This window comes from Thamnophis sirtalis, unplaced genomic scaffold (genome assembly GCF_051295495.1).
Source record: "Thamnophis sirtalis isolate CommonGarterSnake01/CBP01778 unplaced genomic scaffold, rThaSir2_p1.2 scaffold_15, whole genome shotgun sequence".
NCBI classification, from domain to species: domain Eukaryota; kingdom Metazoa; phylum Chordata; class Lepidosauria; order Squamata; family Natricidae; genus Thamnophis; species Thamnophis sirtalis.
Window position 1 is genome coordinate 26,483,107 of NW_028261395.1, and position 24,661 is coordinate 26,507,767.

General features: G+C 40.8%; 1 protein-coding gene and 1 non-coding gene across 3 annotated transcripts in view; both read left to right on the forward strand.

Annotated features, from left to right (window-relative positions):
* The window catches only part of CTNNA3 (catenin alpha 3), an 869,421-nt gene that overhangs the window by 92,936 nt on the left and 751,824 nt on the right, over positions 1-24,661 (forward strand). The window lies entirely within an intron of this gene.
* Positions 22,046-22,151, forward strand: LOC148042531 (U6 spliceosomal RNA). Its single transcript, XR_015695188.1, has one exon. It is a non-coding gene; the product is annotated as a U6 spliceosomal RNA (small nuclear RNA).

Below are 24,661 nucleotides of genomic sequence, written 5' to 3' on the forward strand. Positions count from 1 at the left end.
CTACGTAACATTGTGCTTATTGACATAGCAGGATTTGCTTAATAAAGGTGATCAAAAGTGCCTAAATGTCTTGTTCCTTTAAGCTTTACAATCATTTTGCTTAGCAAAAGAAATTTTCCCATGTACAATTAAAATATTTCTGGTTTATTTATGCTCTTTACCATTTCCTTCTTTTATATTTCAAATTAAAATAATATTGCATAATTTATTCTTTAGGATAATCTCAACTTCAGGAATTCTGGGGGTGAGCTTTCTTAGTCAAAAACACCCTTCTGTTGTGGCCCACCAGCAGCCAGCGGTACTGGTGTCAGATTCAGACAGTGAGGAGGTTGGGGAGGAACATGGGGCAGTCCTGGAATCAGGGGAAGGCTCGGAAGAGGGCTCTGCGTCAGAGGCAGAGATGGGGCCAGGGCCATCCAACAGTTATCAGCTGCCTTTGGAGTTGGAGATCAGTGGGGCAGAAGAACAGTTGGAGTCTGTTCCTGATGTGCACATGTGCAGAGCTGCCAAGAGAAGGGAACAAGGACCGACTTGTAAAGGCACAGGTGGACGGTAAATGGCCCTTCCCATAGGGAATAGAGGCGCCAAAGGGGAGTGGAGTTTGCAGGAGGCAATTAGTTTGCTTAATTAGTGTGAAGATTTGTTCGTGACTCTCAGAGTCTCCTTGCCAAGCATTTTCTTGTACAGCGTTGCGTTTGGAAGATATCGGCCTGGCAGCTCTCCAACCCTGATAAGGTCTGTGGTTGTAAATTCACCTTTGAAAGACTGTTTGCCAGGACTTTGCTGGATGTAAATGAGAGGAATTCACATTAGCTTAATGAAAAGAGGTTTTATCCAGACAAGGAGTCTGCTTCCTGATTTGGTGAAGCCTAGGTGAGAACACCCTTCTTAGAAACAGTGGGCTCTGAGTGCATATCACAGAAACCCCAGAGATTTTCTATGTTCAACTCCATCATGTATTGATTATATAAATAGTCTACCTTTGAATTTGTAAACAGAGTATACAGTTTCATATTCGTTCATCAAGAATGTAGTTGCGATGTGCTTTTTAACATTTTTGTGATACACTGAATAAATACACATCCTTCTTGAAATAGCCTTCTGCTGTTTAATAAAGTTATTTCATTTGATTTGAGAAGCAGCATTCCCCTCTGTCTGACAAACAGGACCCCAAGGAGGGAGTAGCTTCCTCTCCATTACCATCCTGGAAAGCTTTTAAGCATTGGCTATTCTCAAGGGGTTGGAACTGTTGCGAAGTGGGAATCCCCTGCTATGTATGTGCTGATGTTTATTACTTTGGTGCAAGGTTTATTGCAATGGTAATTAGTAGTTCTGCATATACGTACGGGTGATGTATTATTTTTAATCCTTTTGAAGGAGAGGGTTTTGTGCATCTCCATGAATTAGGGCAGCAGATATAGATTCACAGAGTTAGAAGGGACTTTGTAGGTCATCTGGTCCAATCCCCCTCCCCCCCAAGCAGGAGACCCTACACCATTTCTGACAGATGGCAGTCCAGACTCTTCTTGAAAGTATCCAGTGATGAAGCTCCCACACATTCCGAAGGCAACTTCTGTTCCATGGGTTGATTGTTCTAACTGCCAGGAAATTTCTCCTTATTTCTAGGTTGAATCTCTCTGATCAATTTCCATACATTATTCCTTGTCCGGCCTTCAGATTCCTTGGACAATAGCTTGACCCCTTCCTCCCTGTGGCAGCCCCTCAAATATTGGAACACTGCTATCATGTCTCCCCTGGTCCTTCTCTTCACTAGACTAGCCATACCCAGTTCCTGTAACCACTCTTTTATGTTTTAGCCTCCAGTCCCCTGATCATCCTGGTAAATAAACCCCAACCAATGAATAAATGAATAAAAATAATGATAAACCAGTGGGGCCAGATCATATATTGATCTTCAGTCAGGGTGCATTTTGGCTAGGCACAGCAAAACAAATTTTACCCCAAGTATATTCATGCAGATCTAGGCAAGCTACGAGCTTTGATTTGGAGACTCTCTTGCAAGCCCTCAAATAATAGTTCAACTGGAAATAAATTAGCTATACTGGAGATTTGTGTCATGGTAATATCGATATTGTTACAGGTCTAGATCTATACACATCTATATCCACAGAGACACACAAACACAATATCAACATAGAGCACTTTCTCCTCCAGAAGAGGAACAGATAAAAAGTTTCATTCTGTAAAAGTCAATTAATGGAAGTCAAATTATCTTTATATAACTGTGTTCAGACTGATGCTAATAATAGCTAGGAAAGATCTAAAAGAGATTGAAACTATTATGAAGCATTTAATAAACATACACATACTCCAGATCCCTCTGACTAGTATCAATATCAGCAATCTCTTTAAAGTAATGTAGACTTATAGGACCTCATAGTATCTAGTCCGCTTTTTCTGGGTTCTCTCATTAGCCATAAAGCTCTATATAAGACTGTGTGGCTAACAAGTGGGCCTTTTTATGTATTTATAAGATTTGTATCGCTACCCATAGGGACTCAGTAGCTCAGTGGCCAAGATGCTGAGCTTGTTGATCAGGTTTGAATCCCTAGTGACGTGTAATTGATTGAGCTCCCATTACTTGTCCCAGCTTCTGCCAACCTAGGAGTTTGAAAGCATGTAAAAATAGGGGCCACATTTGGTGGGAAGGTAACAGTGTTCCATGTGCCTTTGGCATTGAGTCATGCCAGCCACATGAGCACGGAGACGTCTTCAGACAGCACTGGCTCTTTGGGTTTGAAATGGAGGTGAGCACTGCCCCCTAGAGTTAGGAACGACTAGCACATATGTGCGAGGGGAACCTTTACCTTATGGCTACCCACAACAATCCTCTGTATCCATGGATGGCACTGAGAACCCAGCAGAGTGGGCAGAGCCACATTACTTAGATGATAACATCCAATGAGCCTGCAAAAGCTTAAGGCACTCGGCCTATGTCTTAAACTCAGTTAATCTTAATCTTTTCATCCATAGACAGGGAATATAAAAATCTAAAATGGGGTTCTTAAAAATCCAATTTGATTCCTTAAACTGAACAAACCAACACAAATAAATAAATATTAGCAAAATATCTCAATGCTGGGCCCTCTTTGGTGTCCTTGGGCAATACAGAAATAAGCTGCGCAATGCCCAGGTTGAAAAACATTGCCCATCTTGGATAGTGATGGCATGTAGTGTCACTTCTGTGAGGAACTTTTTAATTCTGCTTGCTCAAGATTTTAAGATCATCTCCTTCAGTCGCCCTGCTCAGCTGCTGCAGTATATTATCCAGAGTGTCCAGATATGATGCTTGAAGTTGCTATAATGGGGTCATCTTCAGCAGATACTTTCATGCTTAGTATGGACATCTCTGCAATATAATCCTATAAGTGTTCAAAGCTGTCTGATAGTCAACAGTTGCAATGAATATGTGCCATTTGCTTGAGTGACATCATTTGATGTGGTGAGTGTTCGAGTTCTGGAATCCCTGGGGGAGGATAAAACTATGCTCCAGTGAGAGAATTCTGGCTCATGGGTTTGTTGTAGACATCTGGCATAGCTGCTGTCAGAAAGGAACTCTGGCATTGATAGGAATTTGCCTGATTTAGCACTGCAATACTTGTTTTCTTCTAAGCATTGAACTTATGTCAAAGGTATGTGATAGTTTTGTCTGAATATTCATGAACTGGTAGAGACATGGTAACAAGGTCAGACAATGAATAGGATTGGTAACAGGTCAGCCAATGGGGCTTGTTTGGAAAACAGAAACTTAAGCAAGGAATCTGGGCGTGGCTTAGCTCTGTGCTCATATCTGAAAGGAAACAAAATTAGTCTGTCTGCAACTCTGAACTGAAACAAAACTGTTCCCTCCTCTACCTGTGAACCAGCTGTTGGTATTGTATATTTACTTCATGTATTATTTTATATATAAAGAGAAGTTAATGAATCCTGCTGAATCAGTTATCTGAGTTGCTTTCTGAATATGATTTCTGCAACAAACTCTGACAAGCTTCATTGATAATTAGTAATCTGATAATCACCTATTGTTTTCTGATATATTACAGCAGTCTTTCTCAACTTTGGCAATTTTAAGAGGTGAAGGCTTCAATTCCCACAATTGTCCCGCCAGCAATGCAACCAGCAAAAGGAATTTTGGTGTGTTGAAGACCACGTCTTCCAATTGTAAAGATTGAGAAACACTGTATTACAGCATTCATATTATTAGATAACTCTTAGATCAGTTAACAATGATCTTCCTGTCTTCAATCATGTTTTTTGTCTTCAATCAATCTGCTCTCCGACTTCCAGGGAGTGGCCTGTCGCCGTCGGCAGCTTAACAGAGCTGCCCCCAGAATTCAGGTTCGTTATCTACTTAATATCAAGAAGATAACTCTTTTTTCAGACAAGAAAAAAGCAGTGAGGAATCTCAGCTGGTAAGAATCTTCTTTGAAGTTCACAGTTTGTTTTTTTGTGAGCTGTGGACGGAGGGGGAGGATCAACCTAAAGCTGAGTCATTCAACTCTGACCTGAACTTCGCAGCTGTTATTCTCAGCACTAGACAGGACCCCCTCCTCCTCAGGACAATCTTTAGAAAAGAGACTATTAAAAATCAATACGAGCAAAGACCAAACTTGTGAACTTTGAAAACCTTTCTCTATCTGAAATACCAGCTTCAATGTTATAAAAACCTCTTTTGTTTAATTGTCTTCAAAATGGCGTTTACAGCTTCTGCATTTGTTATCTCCGGCTTCCTGCTACAGAATTAAAGAAACAATCTCTTATAATTTAATTAGAGCTACTCCCTTAAAGCTTTCAAGACTCTTTGTTGTTGAAACAGGGACATTCCAAACATTCCAAACAGACTTTCTCTTTTGAAATCCTCCGTAAAACCCCTTGAAAAAAAAAAAAAGAGAAGGAAAAAAAGGGGGGGGGAGGAATTTCTTTTTCTCCACGTAGCACAGTGGATTAGTAATTTAGAATAAATAATTAAAACTAAAATATAATGGCATCTAAATCAACCTCTGTCAAATTACCTCCGAAAACGTCTCCCATACCTGGTACAAAGCTGCAGCCCCCACCATCTATGCCCCCTAGTGGAGATGTACTAACAAAAGATTTTTTTCTGGAAATGTTCAAAGAATCCAGAGAACAGAACTTAGAAATGTTTAAAGAATTCAGAGAACAGAATCTAGAAATGCTCAAAGAATTCAAAGATGAAATAAGGAATGAGATGGAAGTTCTATATGATAAATTCGATACCAGGGTCACTAAAACGAATGATAATATGATGGGAATTGTAAATGTGATAACAGAATATATTTCTGGAATGGAAGATAATTTAGAAACTCTCAATGAAGCTAAAACTAACCTGATATCCAAAACTGAAGTGGTGGAACAAAAAATTGACAATGCTGAAAAACAAATTATTATGATACAGTATAAGCAGATGGAGCTTGCATTAAGAGTGAGGGGGCTGCGTGAAGAAAAGCAGGAGAACTTAAAGCAAATGTTTTCTGAAGCTTTTGACCGTCTGGTGGGAAAACCGGGATCCAATTTTGATTGGCAGATTGACAGGATTTTTCGTGTTAACTCATGGGCGGCAAAACAAAGGCAACTTCCCCGAGACGTAGTAATATACTTTGTTACAAGAGAATCTAGAAATATGATACTACAAGAGTCTTACAATACTAAGCTTCAAATTGGTGGACAGGACCTGATTGTTTTGAAAGAAATACCACCTCAGATGCTAAGAGCCAGAAGAGATTATGCTTTTCTGGTGGAAGAGCTCAGAAAGCGTCAGATACAGTACAGATGGGATGCCCCATTCGGTATTATAGTTACAATGGACAAACAAAGATATCGTCTCAGCTCTGTATGGAAAGCTCGTGATTTCTATCATAAGATTCTGAAGATGGGATACCCTGAACCTTCGGGATATGGTGAAAAACCACAAGACGAACAAGATAAACAGCAAACCACATAACCATCAGATAAAATGTATCATCTCCCTCTTCCGGAAGGGCAAGGAGTCAAGGAAAAAAGATCCAACCGTAAGACCACCAGACAAACGGATAAACAAGCTACTATGCAACAATCTCAACAATTGTTGGCCACTGATCAAGGAGCTACTGTAACAAGCTCAGAAGCTGTGGGAGGAGCTAAACCAAAGGTGAGACAGGCCTTGCGGGAGGCTCTAAAAAAGCTTCAGGCAACCAAAAATGACAACTAAGATTTTGACATGGAATGTTAACGGACTGAACTCTCCACAGAAAAGAAAGAAAATATTTCATTATCTCAAACAGTTTAAGAATGACATAATTTGCTTGCAAGAAACTCATATCAAATCAACCGATCAAAAATATTTGTTTAACCCCAAACTGGGCCAACATTTTGCGACCTCAGCCATGGAAAAGAAAAATGGCATAGTAGTATATTTAAGAAAAGATATTAAAGCTGAGCTAATTGAAGCAGATCCCTTTGGAAGATATATTGCATTAGATTTAATCTTAGAAGGGAAAAAGACGTTACTTTTGGGAATTTATGCTCCTAATCAACAACAAGATGGATTCTATAGAAATCTCCACGCTAAATTAGTACAGTGGGACTTTGAGTCTTGTATATTATTGGGTGACTGGAATGGCGTGATCGACACCAAAAGAGATAAGAAGACAGCTCGCCCGAACACCAAATTTCGAGCTAAGTTACCCAAAGCCTTTTTTGACATGCTGGACGACTTTGAATTGCGAGACGCTTGGCGCGAGAGGCATGCAGAAGAACATGACTTTACCTTTTTTTCCAATAGACATCAATCTCTTTCAAGGATTGATTTTATACTAATTACAAATGATTTACTTTGTAGGGTGAAGAAGACAAAGATTATGGCGAGAGTTCTTTCAGACCATAATCCAGTCTGGATGGAATTGGGAAGGGTAGCCCAGCCAAGAAGGTCCTGGAGGTTGAATGAAAACTTATTTAGATATGAAAAGTATGTTAATGATTGTAAAAAATTGCTATTGGAATATTTTGTTCTCAATATGAACAAGGGTACATCTTTGGAATATGTATGGGATGCAAGCAAAGCGTATATGAGAGGAGTATTAATGAATATAAACAAAATACATAGACACAAACAAGGGCAAAAACGAAAAGAATTGGAAGAGGAAATTAAAGGGAAAGAGTCAGAGTTAACATTGAATCCAGGAGATACAAAGATTAGGGAAACAATTGCTATATTAAAATCTCAGTTTGATATGCTGATCTCTGACCAGGTAGCTACTAGTTTATTATATGCTAAACATAATACTTTCTGCAATGCAAATAAACCCGGTAGGTGGTTGGCTTATCAGATTAGAAAAAAAAGGAAAGCTCGAAATGTATCCAAATTGTGTTACAGAGGGAAGGAAGTGTTTCAACAGGAAGAGATTCAAAAGGTATTTCGGGAATTTTTTACAGAGTTGTATAAAGGGGATAAAATTAAGGACGGAGATATAGATAAATTCCTAGATAAAGAGAAAATCCCCCTAGTTAGAGAAGAACATAGGCATAAGCTGAATCAACCTATAACCTCTGGGGAAATTTTGCAGGCAATTAAACAATTAAAGTTAGGGAAAGCACCAGGCACAGATGGTTTAACAGCTGTTTATTATAAAAATCTACAGTTAGAAATGGTAGAACCCCTCAGAGAACTATTCAATAAAATTCAATCGGGAGGGAAAGTGCCTCCTTCGTGGAAGACTGCGTTCATATCGTTGATACCCAAAGAAGATCAAGACCTTACCCAACCAAAAAATTACAGACCTATTTCATTACTCAATGTAGATTATAAAATTTTTACTAAAATATTAGCAAATAGGCTAATGGGGGTAATTCAGCAACTGATACATACCGATCAAACTGGTTTTATACAGGGCAGACAGATGAAGGACAACGTTAGATTAATTATCAACGCTTTAGAATACCTGGGAAAGAACAATCAAATCCCAGCCGCATTCATATTTTTGGATGCGGAGAAAGCCTTTGATCGAGTTAATTGGCAATTCCTGCTGAAGACATTGCAAAAAATGCAGATAGGAGATGGCTTTTTACGGTCAATTGGTGCAATATATCAGCAGCAAACAGCCCAGATCATTGTCAATGGAAATCTGACAGACTCCTTTCAAATTGAAAAAGGTACAAGACAGGGCTGTCCTCTGTCCCCATTATTGTTTATTATAACTTTGGAAATATTGTTGAATAAGATACGGGGCCTGGGCGGTCTAAAAGGGATTAAAATTAGACAGCAAGAATATAGAGTCCGTGCATTTGCGGATGATCTGGTTATAATATTGGAACAACCGCAGGAAACTAGTAGGGTATTATTGAATACGATCAATCAATATGGTCAAGTCTCAGGATTTAAAATAAATCTAGGAAAAACCAAAATAATAGCTATAAATATGACTACCAAACAGAAGGAAGAACTGGGGGCGATGCTAAGATGTGAGGTAGTTAAAAAAGTTAAATATCTTGGAGTTAATATTTTAATCTCAAATGGGAAATTATACAAGTATAATTATGAATCACTTTGGCATAGTACACAGTTGGAGTTGAAAAGGTGGGAAAAACTGCATTTGTCCTTGCTGGGTAGAATAGCGGCAGTAAAAATGAACATTTTACCAAAATTTTTATTTCTTTTTCAAATGTTACCAATACTTAAAAGAGATGCGAATCTTTTAGAATGGCAGAAGGGTATCAACAAATTTGTGTGGGCAGGAAAGAAGCCGAGGGTAAAGATGAAAATAATGCAAGATGCCCGTGAAAGAGGAGGATTGAAATTACCTAACTTAAAATTATACTATGATGCAGTGGCATTATCTGCAATTAGTGATTGGATTCATCTAACTAATGACAGAATTTTGAATATCGAGGGATATGACTTGTTATATGGTTGGCATGCCTACCTGTTATTTAACAAAAAAACGGATAAGAACTTTAAAAATCACATCTTAAGAAATGCTTTATTGCGGGTTTGGAAAAAATATCAACATAAACTAAATGATAAAGTGCCCATGTGGGCAATTCCTAGACATGCAATTGAAAATATGAATGTAGAACAAAAACACGATAGAACCACCTATAGACAACTTCTTATCTCAGAAAGAGGGGTGATGGAACTAAAATCTTTGGAGGGGGTTGAAAGAGGGTGTATGGCAGGCTAAGGTGGTATACTGGGTTTGTATTGTAGAGGGCATTTTCTATATAAGTGAGGGCCGTGTTTATTATTCAATGTTATATGCCCTGATTAAGCACAGTGAATATGTGATTGTATAGAATGAAAACATAATAAAATATATATTAAAAAAAAATCAATCTGCTCTCCGTGTGCTCCCTATTGATAGTGCCTCAGTTTCCTAATGTTAAAATGTCTGGTCTATAGCTTTCTTTTTTGTTTCAGAATTGATTCAGTTATCAAATAGGTTAGGCTCACTGCCCTCCAGCTTTCAAGGACTATTTACTGACAACAGAGGCTAATCTTATAGGGTAGTTTGAAGGAAATGTTCTCTGCAGCTCAAAACGTAATTATAGAGAACCAGTGACTTCCACAGTAAATAGCATTGTATAAATGAATTTTCACAAAATCTCCCTATGCCAACAGCACACTTCCATATTTCCAATAGCACCTGAAATATATGGGTTCATTTAAAAAAATAGTGGTACCACTTTAAAAGATAGATTCTTGTACTGCTACTGAGTCAGGGGCACAATCAACAAGTAGTGAATGCCATTCGGTACTCATTGATGTTCTTTTTTTTCTTCCTGTTTCATTTTTCTCATCTGGCTAAAGCTCGTTGGACATGGTTGATATACACCCACTCATTCATGTTTATGTCACTGTTAATGTGTGAAATAATGTTGGTCCTTACCTGAACGTGTCCTTTGAAGTTGTATGTTCTTATCTCAGCATTCCTGTGGAGCCGACACAATGTGGTTTTGAATTGGATTAACATTCCATGGTGTGCAGATCTTTTGAGTATTGAAATAAAACTTCACTGAGCAGTACAGTAAGTTGGTAGTCCATGCATGGAACAGACATGTTCTGGGTATGGTGTACCAGACATGTTGAAAGAAGGAGCACAATGTAATCAGTTAGGGGTTTACTCCAGATATTTGCTTCTGGCCAAGGACATAAATGTCATGGAATGTCAACATAAAATAAATGCTGTAAAAACTAAGTGTATCAAGTCTAACATTTCTAAAGAATTGGTAACTGCTTCCAAGAATTCCAACTATAATTAGTATTTTAATCAATTTGTATATTTTTATACTACACTATACAGATAGTGTATAGTGACTTACAACTTGACTTACAACTATTGGTTTAGTAACTGTTCAAAGTTACTACAGTGCTGAAAAAAGTGACGTGACCATTTTTCACATGACCATTGTAGCATCCCCACGGTCACATGACCTACATTTCGATATTTGGCAACTGACACGTATTTATGATGGTTGCAGCATCCTGGGGTCATGCAATCACATTTTGTGACCTTCTGACAAGCAAAGTCAATGGGGAAGCCAGATCCACTTAACAACCATGTTACTAGTTTAACAACTGAAACGATTCACTGTGGGAAAAAAGAACATAAAATGGGTCAAAACTAACTTAACAACTGTATCACTAAGCAACAGAAATTTTGAGCTCAATTGTGGTCATAGGTCAAGGACTATCTATGTCTCATGAAAGTACAGATCTGATTTTGAAATCTAGCTCAACGCCTGGTGCTAAACTAGTTTTCCTGAATTAAGTCATGAGACTATTAGTTGGTTGCCCAATTTGCCTCCTTATTAAAGTATAAAATTTATTTGTTCCAGATATACACCAATAAATCTGTTTTTATTATTACTAAATTTGTGCAATGGGTTAATATTAGAATAAAATGTATTTTGAATAGATAAGAGGACATCTGAATTCACTCATTTGTTGTGTTTGGTGGTGCACTAAACAGGGCTCTTCATAAAATAACAATTTAATGGATTTAAAAAGTGCACACATTGAATTAAATTAACCCCCCCCTTTTAAAAATATAGTTTTTCATTTGCTATAATATATCTTGCTTGAGATACCTGCAGGATTGTTTATCTTTTGTGTGCGCTGCATTCTACAGCTGCATTCCATCTGTACTAGTTCCTGTGATAATTACCATTATTTGCCAAACTTATTTTAGTCTGTGAAGCTTCTTTAAATGCTTGTGCTACTATTTCCTCTCCCTTATTCTGATGATAAGCTTGCTCCTCTGATTTTCCTTCATACACAGCTTATATGCCTGCTGTGAATTCCCATCAAACCACTTATATGATCAAATTGTACTTCAGGCAGCCTTTAATACTACTCATGGGTGTTTTCTAGGCTGCAATATGTTCCCTTTAGGACATGCACTTAATGTATTTGGTGATCAACAGTCATCCATCTATGCTCTGAGATAGTTTAATTTAAGCCAGCTGTCAATCGCAACAGGTGACACTGGGTAAGTATCTTTGAACATTATGACAGTTGTGTCTAGAGTATCACAAGGGTCTATAGTAGGATCTGTTGTCCAATATTGTTCTCTATTGTATTAAACTGCTATAGGTTGTCAGGATGAGAAAGACCTATCTCTCTTTTTCTATGATATTTGAAATGAGAAGTTTTTCATTCATATTGAAATACAATGATGGGCTGGTTGGGGATTATGAAATGGAGTATGAATGTTGCTGAGTTGGAGAATCCATGAGTGAATGTGTCTTGGGTCTGGGAAATACTTGTCATGGAGGTGGAGATCTTTAGGAAGTTCAAGTTGTTGAAAGTGTAAATGTCAATGTTCTAACTTACATACTTCATAAGAAGCATAAAATGTGGTTTAGCAGAAGACATGTTTCACAGCTTCACCCCTCTTGACGGGCTGCAGTGGGCGCTAGCTCTTTAGCACAGTGGTTGCCGCTGGGAACAATGTCTCCGTTTTGGTGCCTAACATTTGTCAATCTTAAAGTTGAGCTTCCTGACACTGACTGTGGATTTTAGAGCCTGGATCCTGCCTTGACTCTTGGACTTGGCTTTTGAACTTGTCTTTGCCTTGAACCCTGCTCTCAAGGCCCTGGATGATAGACCTTGGACTTTGTACCTTGCCTTGGTTCTATTTTGTCTTATCTTGTGGACTGTTCCAGCTTTGTGGATTTGTGCTGGAGTCATTCCAGAATTGGGAACTTGTTTGGGGGTGGAGTTGCCTTGTCACTGGACTAGGGATTTTCTAGGGAAGACACTTGGAGGGCTTGGAAAGTTTCAATAAATGCCTTGAATTCTCCATGGTGTGTGTCCATGTGAGCTGCAGCAGGACAGTCAGCTATACTGGATTTAATTCTCATCAACACAGATGAAATAATAAAAGGCATTGAACTTATAGAAACCTTGGGGGTGAAGTGGGATGACCATGCAATATTGGAATTCAATATTATGCAAGCACAAGCAATAGAACAAAGTCAAACTAGAATTTTGGATTTCAAGAGAGCTGATTTCAATAAACATAGAGAGAGCTTGAGAAGGATTCCATGGATGAGAATCATCAAGGGAAAAACAACCCCAGAAACTTTCAAAAGTGAGATTATAAAAGCCCAGTCTAGCACAATTCCAATGAAAAAGAAAAATAAGAGATCTCAAAAGAAACCAGGTGCATGCCTCCAGAAAGAACTGTCTGATAAACTGAAAGCCAAAAAAGATAAATATAAAAAGTGGAAAAAGGGCACATAAGTAAGGCAGAATATCAGCAAATAGCCCAAACCTGCAAAGATGAAGTCAGGAAAGCTAAGGCTGAAAATAAACTAAGGCTTGCAACAAAAGAATACCTAGAGAAAGTTTAGAAAAAAGAAAAGTAAATGACTACAATAAAACATGCCTACATATATCTCAGCTTCAGGTTCGACAAAAAGTAAAAAATAACAAAAATGCTTCTTTCAACCTGTATAAAAGGAAAAAGTCAAGGAAGTGATTGGTTCATTAATGGGAAAAAATGGCCGTAAAGAGAAAGTAGAAACGCTTAACTCATTTTTTGCATCTGTCTTTACACAAAAGAAAAAAAATAGTCCAATTTATTTTTTAAAAAATGAACACCATTGTAAAATGCATATTAATAATACAAGTCAAAATAAGCAAGAAAATGATAAGAGAATATCTATTTACTCTAGATAAGTTCAAATCACCAGGACCAGATGCATTACATCCCAAGGTTCTGAAAGAACTGGCAGACGTGATCTTAGAACCACTGCATATATTGTTCAAAGATTGTGGAGCACCAGGCAACTATCAGTTGGCTGGAAGAGGCTAACATAGTTCCCATATTCAAAAAAGGAAGAAAAAAAACAGGATCTAGGAAACTACAGATCTAACATCAATACCTCAGACGATTCTGGAAAAGATAATCAAGCAATGAATCTGAGAACACCTAGAGGCTAATCAAGTCATAACCAGAAGCCAACATGAGTTTGACATAGGTTTGATGTGGGTCAAAAACAGATCATGCCAGACAAATCTTAATGCATTCTTTGACAAAGTGACAAAATTAGTGGACCAGAGAAATGCTGCCGATAAAATTTACTTAGTCTTCAGTAAGACATTTGAAAAAGTAGACCACAATTTCTTAATAGATAGAAAATGTGTGTTAGACATTATCACTATCAGATACAGTATATTTGTAACTGGCTGACCAACTGTACTCAACGTATAATCCTTCATGGAACTGCATCTACATGGGGGTGGGGGGTGGGGGAAGAAAGTATGCAATGGGGTATTCCAAATGTCAGCATTCCAAGTAACAACCCCAACAAAAGAAGACTCTGAGGCTGACAATTCCTCAAAGTTCCATTTTATTAGAGAAGTTATATTAGCACATCTGGGAAAACCTGAGTCTGAGAGTTCCGGGTTTTCCCCCACCCAAAAGAAAGTCAAAGATCCATTCCCCTGCACCCCCAAGACCATCACATGGCCCAATCATCTCATCGTCTGAACTGGAGACAACCCCCAGTCCCTCCCATCCAGGTGCAGTCTGAGTGTCCTTGACTCCCAGAGAAAGGCTAATTGTCCACTGACTCCTTGAAATCTCCCCTCCCAGTTTCCCAGGCAATAAATGTGGCCACCCTGAAGCTCCAGAGAAAAATATGGCTTACAAGGATGACACCAAGGCTCTGTCTTAGGCCCAGTACTCTTCAATATCAATGATTTAGATGAGGGGACAGAAGGGGAACTTGCAGACAACACCAAGTTGGCAGGAATAGCCAACACTCCAGAAGATAGGCTCAAGATATAGAAGGATCCTTCCTGACAGTATTGTACACCGGGCCCTATCTAACAAAATGAAATTCATGGTGAAAATAGGTGGACCCCTATTCTCCAAAACACCTGAAGATAGGACAAGAAGCAATGGATGGAAACTAATCAAGGACAGAACCAACCCAGAACTAAAGACAAGCATCCTGACAATTAGTAAATGGGAGAACCTGCCTCCAAAAATTGTTCGGTGCTGCAACACTGGAGTTTTTAAGAAGAAATTAGACAACCATTTGTCTGAAATGATATAGTTTTAGGACTAGAAGACCTCCAAGATTCCTTCTTATTCTGTTATTCATTCAATGGATTCATTTTAAGGAGGACTTTGATAATATCTCTAGAAATATATTATGAGAGACATTCAGAGAGATACTTGATTAATAGCTGCTTAATCTTATCTCCACGATGTACGAAAGCACTAATCATATTGTAAGACCGGAAACTGTTTTCTGATTTGGTCTCTCCTGTAAGAGGAATTAAACAAGGCTACATTATTGAGCCGCTATTAATCAATTTCTTTCGAAATGGCACGTTCGATTATCTGACAAAGATAATTTCACCCACTGAGTAGTCTAGACAGGTTAGAAGTTGTTTTTTTTTCTTCTTCTTCTTCTTCTTCTTCTTCTTCTTCTTCTTCTTCTTCTTCTTCTTCTTCTTCTTCTTCTTCCTCCTCCTCCTCCTCCTCCTCCTCCTCCTCCTCCTCCTCCTCCCTCCTCCTCGTCTTCTTCCTCTTCCTCACCCCTCACCTATCATCTATCTATTGGAATGATTCTATCACAGGCCTTAGTAGCTCCTTGATCTTCCTCCATAAGGTACAGCAACTGCAATTAAACTGAAATAAAACAAATATTATGTTTTTTTCAAAAATATCTAAAAGTCTGGATTGGTTTATTAAAGGGCAGATGTTTGAGCAGATGACCTGTTTTTGGTATCTTTGGATGATTTTCATATCATTTACATTCATTGGGAATTATGAAACTTGCTTCTTTATGGGATCCAGAAGGTACAAGGAAATATTGCAAATAATTCTATGTTTTAACTGCCTTCATGTTCATTGGGTCAAATACACAGCCCAACTTGAGTGGAAGTAGGGAAACCAGAAAGGCAAGTTTGTCATACCATCTGAGTTTTGTCCAGAATGATATAGGATCTCCTGGCATGGGCAGGGGATTGGACTAAAAGACCTCCAAGGTCCCTTCCAAGTCTATTATTCTGTGTCCTAAATGGCTTGTTACCTTTCCAAATGCAGAACTCATCTTTGAGATAGGCCTATTGTAATAGACAGAATATTTATGCCTTTGTACTCCACTGTTTAGAGGTACTGTTGAGCCTTCTATATTGATTACTGCTTGGCATTACTTTATAGATAGGATTAATAATAGAGACCTTGGAACATAGATGGATACTTGAACACTAGCTTCAATAAATGCACACATGCTTATAGACCTTAGTTATATAACTTGTCTATTTAGGGAGTAAGCAAGAAGAATTTCCTTCATGGGGTTATTAAGATGAGTAGAAGTGATGGAAGAACTGACAGAGGCCAGGTAGAACTTTGGGTCTTTCTTCAGTAATAATGGAGATGGAATTTTTCAGGGTGGAACAACCAAAGAGCAAACAGAGCCAGCATTTTGGAAAGTATATCATACCTTGGGCTCTGACTAATTAGAAGCCCACCAGAATCTGGGAAAATGTATGCATCTGATAACCCAAGGGCAGAGGTGGGTTTCTACCGGTTCGTACCGGTTCAGTAGAACCGCTTCGTCAACTCTACCGAACCGGTTAGAAGAGGTTCCACCAGTGGACCCGGAAAGCAGGCCACACCTACAGAAGAGGTTCCAAAAAATTTTTAAACCCACCACTGCCCAAGGGGACACCAAGTTTCAGAGGAACTCCTCTGCTGATGCATGTTTTCTTCCTGCTAAAATGAAGTTTCGTGAGAGTGCTTTTTTCAAAAGATAAGTTTGTCACTGGAGCACATTTATGTTAATCTCTTAAATGAGTATTAAATGATGATGATATGATGACAATGATAATGATTTTGTTGTTTTGCATGTACACTGAAAGCTAATGCACTGGAGATAAATTCCTTAGGTATCTAATCACACTTGGCCACCTGTTCTGTTCTGTTCCGTTCCGTTCCGCTCCGCTCTGCTCTAGAGTGAAACCCCCAGCTCTGCCATCAAGTGTGTTCTGTGAACGCTCTTCAATCATTAGCAAGGATTTTCCATGCTTTTGGAAGAGGCAAAATTCCTGGAAGTATTCTACTTTCTTAAATAGTAGCCTGGCTGCTAGATGATCCTAATACCTGCTCAAAACAGGTACATTGTGCTCAGTTTGGTAAGATTCCATAGTGGAAACTGAGCCTTAGAGACAAGCACAAAGGAATTATCCTTCAGCACAGAACTACCTAACGTTGAAACATGGCTGATATTACATAGATTCTGGCCAAAGCTGAACTCCCTCTTTTCGTAAGACTTGTCCTCTTGATATTAAAGGATTCCTTTCCTATCCTGTGGAAATAGAGGGCAGAGCAGAAACTCCTCCCATGTGGACTGTCTCCCCATATATTTCTAGACATAAAGGAACAATATGCTGTTTATTTTAATGTTTTTAATTTTAGCATAGCATTATATCCTCTTATGCTATGTAGCATTTTGGGCAGCAAGGGATCTGCAATATTTTTGGTTTCAGGTGGGTCCTCCAGTGTCTTCTCACGTGATGCATAAAGTCGTCTATTAACATTTTTTGTCAAGTATTTTGAGGGCATCCTCTTAGTCATTTGGCATGGGGTGAGTGTGTTCCATCTCATTGTCATCTTGGGAATTCAATTGTTCTCCATACAGAGTATATGATCTGCAAGTTGGAGTCTTCCACTTGCGACAATGTTATGTAATGGTTTTCATGCTTTCATGTTTTTATGCTGTAAGCTGCCCAAAGTTATTAGATATGAGATAGGCAGCAAATAAATCTAAAAAGGTAAAGGTTCCCCTTGCACATATGTGCTAGTTGTTCCCGACTCTAGGGGGCAGTGCTCATCTCCGTTTCAAAGCCAAAGAGTTAGCGCTGTCCGAAGACATCTCCGTGGTCATGTGGCTGGCATTACTAAATGCCGAAGGCCCACAGAACCTTCCCACCAAAAGTGGTTCCTATTTTTCTACTTGTATTTTTACATGCTTTTGAACTGCTAGTTTGGCAGAAGCTGGGACAAGTAACGGGAGCTCACTCCATTACATGGCTCTAGGGATTCAAACAGCTGAATTACCAACCTTCTGATCGACAAGCTCAGAGTCTTAGCCACTGAACCACCGCATCCCTTTTATTTAATAAGTAAATGAATAAATAATGCTGAAACAGCTTTGCAGATATTAATTTATAAGTTCAGTTTCTCTGGCTATCTGCTTATTCATGACTCAGGGTAGCTTACATGAACGCCCTGGAAGCCTCAGGCAAACATCTGATAGTTGGAAATCCCCAAGCAACTCAACCCCTTAAAACCATCAAATATATTAAGGAATATCCATCCCACTTTAATATTTTTCCCGCAGCAATCCTTGAGGGTAGATGTAACGGTGCTTAATGATAATGAACACTGTTCTTGTGGGAAAGAAACCTAGACTTTTGTCCTCTGTGTTATCACTCACAGCACTGTTTGGAGCATCAATGTTAAAAACTCAAATATTTCCAAACAATACTTCAGTATGCCTATTTGCCGATAGTGCCTAAAATCAAGTGGCAAGATAATTTTTTTCTAGCAACAGCAGACTATAATGGAGTTATTAGAAGAGCAGATATAATCACAAGTCTAACTCAAGAGGATAAGTGGCAAGGAGAGATTTAGTTCAGTGTATTATCTCATGTTATCCCAGGATCCAGTGGATTGTGCCTGGTATGCTATCGCCCAATGAACACACATCAAGGCTGGAGATAAGAGCATCTTTATCCTGTGCAGAATAGGGCACCTGGGATTTTTTCTTCAAAGCAGGTGTGCCCCCCCCCTCAAGTCCCAACAGCTTTACATTCATGGTCTCAAGCAAGCATCATATGCTCTTAGAGGTTAACAAAACAAGCAGATGTCTCCCTAATAAGCATTTCTCAGATCTAATAAGTACCACGTGGCCAGCAAAAAAAGCAAGCTTAAATCAGTCAAGTCTATTGTTTTTCACCCCTGCTTGTTATCATCTTCTTGTACCAGCTTTCGTGTACCACAGACAGTCAAGGCGGGCTTATTTAGATGCCAGAGCAACATAGTGGTTTTATTTCTACATTTATCACTTTGGGTGGGTAGACGGTTTGCAGTTATGTGCAATGAGAATCGTGCATGTTACTGTGCGAAATTTTCTCAAAGGGTAGGCAAAAGTCACATGAAGTATTAAAATGGCTGAAAGGTGCCCCTAAACCCAGGGTCGGCAACCCATGGCTGTGGAGCCACATGTGGCTCTTTCATCTCTCTGCTATGGCTCCCTGTCGCCAGTCAGCGCTACAATTTTGAGAGGAGCTTCTGGTTGGGGGGGGAGCACGGTGCACCAGGAGGAGACTGTATGGTGGGGGAACTCGACTTCTGGTTGGCTCCAGAATTGAATGGGGGGCTTCTGGTTAGGACCTTTGTGACTCTTTGAGTGTTTAAGGTTGCCGACCCCTGCCCTAAACATTGGCTCATCGAAAGGGGCAGGTTCCCTTTGGAATTCCCCAGGAAGAAAGGGAGATGACCAAGGAGGCTGACTAATCTAAGGGAATGTGGGGTGAATTAGGAGGGGTGGAAAGGCTCCTTCCTCAAGAATTCTTGATTGCAGCTGGAGTGTCTGGAGAGCTGGTGATTGCTCATTGTAGGTGATTGATTAGTCACATCCTGCCGAGGAAGCAAAAGACTATAGGAGGAATAAAAGACAGGTAGGCTTTGAAGTCAGAGCTCACTGACTGAACAAAGAGAGCTAACAAGAGTTTGCTGGGGGACTTTAAGAAATCTCATAAGCTTTCGCTCTCATTATTTCTGAAGCTTTTGCAGTCACATACCCCACGAAATAAATGTGGAGACCAGTCTAAAAAAGAAACCCACCCTCCTACCTTTTCACAGGATCACATCTATTTGAAATGCCGCCCAATATCTCATGCTGTATTTACATGGCTTTAAGATTTCCCACGAGAGCCATTTTGGTGTAGTAGTAGTTAAGGCATCAGGCCAGAAACCAGGAGACCATCGTGAGTTCTAGTCTTGCTGTAGGCATGAAGCCAGGTATATGATTTCTCTCAGCCTTAGGAAGGAGGAAATGGTGAACCACTTCTGAAAAATCTAGCCAAGAAAACTGCAGGGATTTGCCCAGACAGTCTATGGCAGGGGTTTCAAACAAAAAGTGTAGAGAAGAGCAACCAGGATGATTAAGGGACTGGAGGCTAAAACATACAATGAACGGTTGCAGGAACTGGGCATGGCTAGTCTAGTGAAGAGAAGTACTAGGGGAGACATGATAGCAGTCTTCCAATATTTGAGGGGCTGCCACAGAGAGGGGGTCAAGCTATTTTCCAAAGCACCTGAAGGCCAGTGAAGGAATAATGGATGGAAACTGAACAAGGAGAGATTCAACCTAGAAATAAGGAGAAAATTTCTGACAGTGAGAACAATCAACAAATGGAACACCTTTCCTTTGAACTTTGTGGAAATTTCATCACAGGAGGCTTTCAAGAAGAGATTGGACTGCCATTTGTCAGAAATGATGTAAGGCAGGGGTGTCAAACTCCATTTCATCAGGATTGTGTTTGACCTTGTGGGGGGGGAGGGTTAGGATGGCCAGAGTGGGTGTGGCCAACTCAATATCACTCATGTTGGGGGCACCTGTGGTGGCCTGGGCAGGGCTGGGGGAATCCTTCTACATCCCTCTGCCAGCGAAAATGGAGCTCGGAAGGGCCACGTGCAGTCCCCCCAAGCAATGTTCCCTCTAATTTTTTTTAAGTGTGCGCAGAAAAGTATAGTGTTGAGCGGTACATTTGTAGAGGAAAGGGCTTCCCCACAACCTCCTCCCCAGAGGGAAAATCTTGCGTTTGGGGAAACAAAGCTAATGGAGAGCCTGGGAAGGGATGGAGGGAGGGGTCCATAAGAGAGCATCCATTGGTTCCCCTGCTTCCAGACTGCTGGGACCAGTGCTGGAAAAGAAGCTGCAGACCGGCTGGCCGAGAACCCGCCAAGGCCCCAGCAAGGACCTCCCCAAAGGCCAGGCCGAGTATGTGCTATGTCAGCAGTGCACGCTCCCGAAGCCACACAGGTACCCTGGGGCTGAGGAGGCAGTTGCCCGGACAAAGGGCTGCATGCCAAGCCGCTCCTTCCATGCCAGCATCCGGCCTGGCCCAGCCCACGCCCGGGACATGCAGCTCCCTTGGGGCACGGAAAGAAACAAGGCTTGCCACATTCCCGCTCCCCCGTTTTGCAAAATGGAGAGGGGAAGGAATTGTTTTTTAAGATGCGGCACTTCTGCTCCTTAATATTTGGGTTGCTGACATTGCTCCCAAGCTACATTTTTGCTGGCAGAGGTGGCCAACCGGTCCTTTGTTGTTTCCTGGTGGCCCCACGGGTCAGATCTAACCACCCTGTGGTCCAAATCTAGCCCTTGGGCTTTGAGTTTGACACCCTGATGTAGGATCTCCTGCTTTGGCAAGGTTGGACTAGATGACCTACAAGGTACCTCCCAACTCTGTTAATCTGGTAATCTAATCTGATCTAATCTAATCTCTCATTATGCCTTCCAGTCACTCTCTATTGTACAGTTTGACTAGGCTCTTGGCATAATTGTGTACTAACATATTGAGAAAATTCCCAGTATATTCTCATAATTAAGCAAATGACAAATGTTAGAAACTTGGTATTTTCAGCTGCTGTGTTACTTTGGAAATTACTAATGGTGTTCAATCATTTCTGCATACTAAAAGACAGAGAAAGAATAAGTATGCTGCTGGTTTCTAGCTTTGGTTCAATATTTGAATTAGAATACCACTTTTTATATAAAATACAGAGCAAACGTGTGCTTTCCCAACAATGTAAACCATAAACAAAGTTGAACTTTTACTCATTTAGCCTTAATTTTCAGCCTGCTGCTTTAAAGCAGTTGCCTAAAGAATGAATTTTTGTTATTCATTTCCACTGTAATTTCTTTAACATTTCACCTTGTATCTTCTTAGAATGCAGAATTCACTAAAATATCCTGGCGCACTACTTCAGAAATTTCTTCATGAATATTAATTCTATTACACAGTGGTTTGCTTTTTCCTAGGTTTCCAGTACTTGCAGCAAAGGGAATTACCTTTCCTTTGATAAATATTTGCATATTGAAAATTCTGTCTGTGCATCTGTCTTTGAAATGCAGGATGTTGTCAGTAAAATCTGTAAGATGTCTGGAAATCTAATTTTTTTTGGGGGGGGAGGGAGTTGACAGCTTATATCACCAGCATTTATCATACTGAATGGGGAGGAATAGTAATGTAGGTTGTTGTTATTATTGTTGTGACCTGACAGATTGCTGTTAACTGTTCTGAGGGATTTAAATAAAACAGCAAAAATGATGGGTGCTTTCCAGTGTGGTCCAGGCCCTGTAGCCAAAACATTGCTTAGTCATGGATCCTGTTGAAGATCAACACCGAGGTGAGCCCACTCCAAGGGGCAGAGCGGAGGCTTGTCCTCCAGTAATGAAGGCAGATTCAGTTCAGTCAAGCGTTGCATCCATTACATGGTTGGGTGGCAGCAAATATGCTAAGACGAGAATGATATAGAGAAGATTAGCATGGTCCCTTGGCAAGGCCTTTACCATGAAGAAGAACAAATTAACACATTTTACAGTACATATTGTATTTGATGGTGGCATTGCGAACGTATTTCTGTGTAGACATAGTGATGTGTCTGTGTGGCTAGATACTGTAAGATTAGCTGGGGTCAAAGAGAGTGAATGATTACAGAGCATTATTCTCTATTGTAAGCAGTTGAATAAACCCCCAGTTTTTTAAGTGTTTTCCTGTAACAATGCTTGTCTGTGATCAGAAAACAAGCATGACTGTGAATGATTTGTGAGAGTAGCATTTTATCCCAGCTAATCCTTAATGTGATGCATTAGGTTTTTATTTCTCCTTTCTGGAGAGAAATCTAATTAAAAGTAGTAGCCGTCTCCATTTGCAGAAAGATCTGTTCTCAGGCCCTCTTGATCACTTGATCAAAATTCTGTCACCTCATTCTGTCTGCGTAGATGACTTAAAAGCTCCTTTAATGCTCCTTTAATGTGTTAAATGCAGAAAGAAAAAAGAGCCAATTCTAGCATCATAAGAGGCTATGTGTGTCTGATAATTAGACATTGATCCAAAGCAGAGTTTCTTAATCTTGGCAAATTTAAGATGTGTGCACTTCAACTTCCCAAAGTCTCCAGCCAGGGAGACTTAACTAACCAAGATTAAGAAATACTCTGCTTATCAAAGGAAGAATATATATATATATTCTTAGTATATAGTATGTATACATACCGTATTTTTGGAGTATAAGATGCACCTTCCCCCCCCCCAAAAGAGCATGGAAATGTTGGTGCATCTTATACCCCAAAAGCCATTTTTGGCTTCCTGAAGCACCACCCACGCATCCCATTTTTGCAAAAAATGGGCGAAAAACAGGCCTTTTTCACCCAGCCCCCAGGAGCACTCTGCAAGCTTCAGCAGGGCTGGGGGAAGGCAAATGCCCCTGTTTTTGCCTTCCCCGAGCCCAGCAACTATCCTAGCCTGGCTAGACCAGCTCTTGCCTTTTTCTTTTTGCATTTTCATCATGGCGGACAAGAGGAGAGTTGAAATCCTCTGACTGACACAGCTGGAAAAGATATGTGGGTCGGAGGGAGGGGGCAGGGGGAGGAATTCAAAATTATTTGTAAGTAATTGTAATTTGTTTTATTATAAGTAATTTGTGTGTGTGTGTGTGTGTGTGTGTGTGTGTTTTACCCGCCTCTGCTGGCGCGTGGGCTGGCACTTTTTTATTTTTTAAAGCCATGCCACCTTGGCCCGCCATAGAGCGAAACATGTCCTGGTTTACGGCCGGGAGGCACGCTGGCACTTTAAAGTGCATGCCACCGCCCCAGGCCTGGCTATACAGCCCACTGTATGGCCGGGGCGGCGGCATGCATTTTAAAGTGCCAGTGTGCCTCCTGACCATAAACCAGGAGATGTTTCGCTCTATGGTGGGCCCAGGCGGCATGCCCTTTAATGTGCCGGCATGCCTTCCAGCCATTCAGCAGGTCCCGCTGAATGGCCGGCCCGGAAGGCACGCCGGCACTTTAAACTGCATGCCGCCTCGGCCCGCCATAAAGCGAAACATGTCTTGGTTTATGGCCAGGAGGCACGCTGGCACTTTAAAGTGTATGCCGCCACCCCAGGCCCTGCCATACTCATGAGCGCGGCTCAGAACGGCGAGCTCTTGGTGGTGGTGATGGTGCTGGCGGCAGCAGCAGCAGCAATGGCAAGAACCCCGTCGCCCAGCCGGATTCACCAAAAGTGGCGGCAGCAGCAACGGGACATGGTCGGGGAAGGGAGAGCCAGAGCCGGCTGCCCGGATTTGCGCTCCAGCCGCCACCGCCGCTTCTGCTGCTGCTGCTGCTGCAGCCACCAGAGACTCCTTCCCCTCCGCCGCCCGCATGGGATGGATGTGAGCACGTGAAAGGAGGTAAAAGAAAGGGCAACGGCTCCAGAACCCAGAGACCCGCAGGCGCGCTGGAGGAACCGGCCGGAGGTTGGGGTGGAAAGGATTTCTTTGCCACCCCCCGGCGGCTTAAAGGGACAGGACCCAGTTACCAGGCAGCAGCACTGCGGTGGCAACCACGTTACCACAGGCTTTGTTACATACGCACCTAGGCTCGGCCCGAGAAGCGACGCCTCCAAAGGGCTGTTACCTGAGGCTGCCTTGTTTCGTTTCCTTTGCCCTGCCAGGTTGCGGAAAAATGAGCAGCTCGATTCTCCGCTCTCATTTTCCTCAGCCTCCACACTATTGGTGTGTGTGTGTGTGTGTGGGGGGGGGGGGTTTAAACCATCGCCTTGTGCCAGAATTGATAGGAAATAAAAGGCTGAATTGTTTTTAGCCTACTTACCTCCCCAATATGCAAAAGATCACTTGGAGTTAAGTAAGACCTTTAAATGATATTTGCTTGAAAACGCTTAAGAAACTTGGTTTCCCTACCTTTCAAGGAAGGCTTGGCGTTTAACTAGTTCTAATCCATCTCAGTAACAGATGATATTTCTTCAGGCAACTGCCAAACTATGATTTAGGTTTAAGGATTGGATTCTGAAACGTTTTGCTAAGATCATGCCCTCTCCCCCAAACAA